At 35.1% G+C, this 5,142-nt stretch overlaps 1 long non-coding RNA gene across 2 annotated transcripts; it reads left to right on the forward strand.

Annotated features, from left to right (window-relative positions):
- Window positions 1-1,341: 1,341 nt before the first annotated feature.
- Window positions 1,342-2,440, forward strand: LOC126371390 (uncharacterized). 2 transcript variants are annotated; one of them, XR_007567016.1, is made up of 3 exons: window positions 1,342-1,653; window positions 1,930-1,985; window positions 2,089-2,440. It is a non-coding gene; the product is annotated as an uncharacterized LOC126371390 (long non-coding RNA). The 2 variants fall into 2 exon arrangements; XR_007567017.1 differs by having other exon boundaries at window positions 1,342-1,985.
- The last annotated feature ends 2,702 nt before the right edge of the window (window positions 2,441-5,142 follow it).

Here is a 5,142-nt window from a genome sequence, read left to right on the forward strand (position 1 = left end):
AATGAGTCGGTGTCGTAAAATTTAACGTGCCACCCACAGCCAGATAGTGTCGATGCCAGAAGAAACTGCCTATAAAAGGAATTGATGAGCCTATCGCCATTCCTCTCATAATGTCGTCCTGATGTCGATTTGTGTATCACAGCGACGTATATTGTTGTATATTGAGGGGGACGGTTCCCTTTTCGACGTAATGTTCGCTATTATTCTTATGAATGCTACGTGACAAAAACAACGCATATAATTAGAATTTTCCCTTTGTGAATGCGCCTATAAGGAAAATGGACGGATGTCGTCTCTGTGTGATGAGTATGAAATAAAATGTCTCCAAAAATATACCATAATCTCCAGGACGGTTAAAAGAATTGTTTCATTATTTTTCTAAAATGAAATTCAAGAATGTTGGTAAAGCTTTTCAAGGTTCATGTAAGATTAGTCGGTAAGTATATTAAGGGTCAAAGTGACCTCGATTCATTAAATATACAGACAGACGGAGTCCACTTGCACTTAGGCTGTTTACACTGCAGTTTTTATGATTACGCTTGTTTTTGAATTATGAAAGTATCTCATGAACTCGTATTTTAAAAGAATTCGGGTTGTATGTATACAGTTTTCGAAAAAAGTAAATAATGCTGATAAAAATTAGATAGACAATTTTTTTTATTCAGTTTCAAGACAAATAAAAAGCAGTTTTAGCCAATTTGCTAACGATTACAAAAAGCGACAACGTAATCGCATAAAATGTATGGAATTTAATAAGGTGACGTGTTAATCTCATAATATAGGCTAGGCCCCTCCTGTTCAGCTCTAACATCGTATCAACAACTTATTTAAAATTATTAAGTATAAGTAAGTTGTATCAATTTATTACGCTTTATTTCTCTATAGGTACACTTAATTGCGAATGGAATAAAATATGTGATGCTAGTGGCAGAAAGGTGGCATTCACTACTTGGCCGACTTAATCAGGTACGATAAGGTGCAAAAAGATAAGTTTCTTGCAAAGTAATAAATTAACTAGTTGCACTTAAGACCTCCTGGTTACATGTCGTTTCTGTAATAGAACTAAAACACCTACAAAAACATATTTTTTATAATTATGACAACTAATGGTTCATAATTTCACCAATGTTTACAAATAATTCGCTGGGCTCGTGACTGAACTTTTGCTCTTTGATTGTACTTATCTCCTCATTGAACGGAATACGTCTTTGTCTTCTACAAGCTATGATGATGAGTAGGAAAACATATCCGTTGAGGAACTTTGTATGCTATCAAGTTCCTGTGTTCCCCTAGTTTGGCGTCTGGAACACTAAAGTTATGAGCTTCATGCTTCGTTAACCACTCTACAGTCGTTGGTAATTATAGCTACCGATTCCAAATTCACCTCAGGAGTCGATGGTAGCTATACTTACCAATAGTCGGGGTTCCGTTAGGGTGACCAATTTTATGGATTAACTAGTTTTAAAAGCTAGTATAGATTATAAAATTATACTAGTATTGTGTACTATAAAAATCCTTACTAGGTGGTATTTGCATCTCTTCCCTATGAGTTGGTAACATTAAAAAAACAACTGTTAAAGTCTGACGAGTGTTGGTCGAGTCTACTGTCAACTACTGTGTTTGCGAGTGAGTGTTTTAGACAAGAAATATGCCGTAAGTATATAAAATATATTATTTTTATTGATTAGCATACATCTTGAATATATCCTCTACCGTTTTCTACAAAAACCTGAACATTTAAGTCATGATTTTGTTCCAAAAACGTTAAGAGAAAAATATCGTATCAAAAAACGGCTCCTGACACTACAATGGAGGCAAATTACAGAATATTACACGACGCATTATATTTTATAATGTTTTAAATATATCACGTTACTTATTAGTTACTCGTGGAAACACATTATTTACCGAAATAAACAATTATTTCAGCAGATGCCCAGGATATTGATTACAGGGTACACCAAATTTGGTCAACTTTCATCATGGTAACTAAACCTACCATCGACTTATCTGGGTTTAAGGGTTCGTACAAACGGAGCGCTAGCGTTATTTTAACTTCAGTTTTAAACAATGACTTTTTTTTTTCAGAGATGCTATAGTTCAGCTATAGAGAGGAGACAGAGAGTAATTACAAAAAAAAAAAAAACGAATTACCAAACTGTCAGTAGATGTCCGACAGGAGCTTACGGACAGAAAGCGGCAGGCGCAATTAGATTTTGCAATAAGGCCGCCTTTTGTCTCTAGTGTCTCGATTTATTTATGTTTGGTACGTCATTTTGTGCAATCAAGTATATTGTATTGTAAGACTGTCATTTTAAATTCTAATAAAAAAATATATTTTTAAGGTCCGAATGATAAGTGCTTGGTAAAAAATGTAAATAAAACAAGCATTCAATTATAAATTGGTTTTAGTTCATATTAATAAACCTTAATTTTTCTACTGGTTTTCTTTAATTCCTGAAATCACATACACAAAATGTTAATCTTACCCCGTTATTGGTAACTATAGTTACCATCGACTTAAAAAGGCAGGAACGCTCAGTGCGAACAGAAACTTAGCGAGGGCGGCCATCTTGGTAAGAATACGGTGTTACAAATAAGTCGTCACCAGGTGTTATATTTATATTTCTTGTGTTTAAACTAAGTAACATTAAAATATAATTTGAATACTAGTAAAAAGTGTAAGAAATGCGCTTTCAAATAAAAATTATTACAATCCCTAGAACATGATACTTTACATGCTATTAACAGGCATGGCTGGGATAACTGAAAAAATGAGCGGATTCTGTCAATTCTAATTGGATTTGAGATAGATTTTATAATGTAATCTTTTTTTATTTTTATCTAATTAGAATCATTGCACGTCTGGCTTGCTGTTTCTGAATTTTCTTTATTATAGCCACAGTAGTTTTTGAGTTACAAGCCTATTTATAACACGCCACGATATCGCCCACCGAACGCCGCGCAAGTTCGAAATGCCTGGACTGTTGAGGCTAGATTTGCTAGTGCGCCTGGACTGTCAAGTGGTTAATCAATAGTCCATATTGTTACTTCATTTGCTTTCTTCTTTAGGGTTTTGTACCATGCCCTACGAAGCTGGTCCAGTGCGGGTAGGGTACATTTCTTAAGTATACAGTGGCAGAAATTGATAGCTAGTATAAACTAGTCACTCTTCCATTGGAAACCAGACTGGGTCGTAGGTTGTTCCAACTAGCCAAATCAGTTACTTTTTACTATACGTCAAAATGCGACATTACTATGTAATTTGTATGAAAAAGCAACCTGTGACGTTATAGAAAAACGGGACAAAATTACGCACCCATTATTACATTTTTCTTTATTAAAATTCATAAATTACTTATTTTGAAAAATTAAAACGCTTTTTGTCACCTTTAGATAAATCTTTATTTAGTAATCAGAATTTCACAATTTATCTTAGACCTAGGAAACTAATTTGAATTCGGAACTTGGTTACGAACTGTCTGTTACTATTTCAGCCGTTATTCGAGGCCAAGCCAATTCAAAGCAATTCATGCCTAAATATTTGTCTGAGTAGTATTACAATTTTGATTTCCGCTGAAAACCACTGAATGTATGTTTCAAAGCCCCACGATACCGACCCCACCGGCATGGTCGACAATCACCAGGGTCGATTAATTCTTTCAAATATTTTTTCTCTCCGACGACGCCCTGAGCCGAGGTTCGCGCCCAACTGAGCACCCTCAGGCCTGTTGCCTTAAACGTTGTACCAGGTAAGAGCCTTCAGCGCTCCCCATTTGTCCGGCCAAGTAGTTAATGCCATCTGCGGCAAATCTACAAAAAGTCAAGTCAAAAAAATAAATGTTTCGAAGCTTTGATCTGCTCCACAGAACTTTGATCAATAATCGCATCATGTTTTTCTTTTGAACATTGCTTCGTATTATTTACCTGTAAGTATTAAAAAATGGAGACGTTCCTTAAATAACTAGAACATCGCATTTTCCGTTGACACCCCCGTTTTCTGTTTATGAAAGTGAAAAATGGTTTGTCGGTGTAATTTTTGTGACAGGCCGTGTATTTTCATTTTCTTCGCATGTTCTTTTTCTGAGCATTATTGTCATTTAAATACGCTCAATCTCGAATACCTCGGGGTTTTTGCTCCCTTCACGTTGCCTATAGGTACAATATAACACACATATTGCTCGGTTTTTATTGCGAACAAACATAAGTATGACAGGCAATCAGGAACACAATAAAATTCACATATAGTACGCGTATTCTACTTATTTGATGGAAGATTCTTTGAACGTCTTTCATTGTTGAGTGAAGATATATTTGGTTTACTTGACATTATGTCTTTTGCCGTCTTATTATAAATATTTTTGTAATGGAAATATTAATAAATATAAAAATAATTAAAATAATAAGTAAAAAATAATAATAAAAGTAAAGTAATAGTATTAATGTTGTAGTTGGTAATAGTATTTTATTTTTTTATTATTTAATTTTATATTTATTATTATTGAATTTGAATAAAAACATAACGTTGGTCTAACAGACAGCTCGGGTGAAGCGTGGCTGCCCTGCTCAGTTCAACTTGCGATGGATGTACGGTCACGAGCATTAATATTGTATACACTTTGGTACCATGTCACATTAACTTTTTTGACAAATTGAACTGTAAATCTCACTAAATGTCCAATATGTTAGTGCGACAGAGTCCTAAAGTGGGTACATTATATTGCTCATGATTGTACACAAGCCAGACATCCGACTAACACAATTGGGAATATGGCCGTGAGCTTATGTTATATATTATGTAACACTTACAAATATACCTACAATACCAGAATATTATGATTCTTCTCATTGTGTGTGGGTCGATGAACTTACCAACCCTGGTGTCAGGGTTATTAATGAGCCGCCAAAGGGCTTGCTTCAATTCATGTAACGACTACGTACCTACTTACGGGATCAATCTCATAACGTTGCTTCCAAAGCACGGAATAGATAATAAATACTTAGAAATAACAGCCTCCGTGGTCTAGTGGTTAGAGCGTTAGGCTCACGATCTGGCGGTCCGGGTTCGATTCCCGATGGGGACATTGTCGAAATCACTTTGTGAGACTGTCCTTTGTTTGGTAAGGACTTTCCAGGCTTGAA

Source organism: Pectinophora gossypiella, chromosome 12 (genome assembly GCF_024362695.1).
Source record: "Pectinophora gossypiella chromosome 12, ilPecGoss1.1, whole genome shotgun sequence".
Lineage (NCBI taxonomy): Eukaryota > Metazoa > Arthropoda > Insecta > Lepidoptera > Gelechiidae > Pectinophora > Pectinophora gossypiella.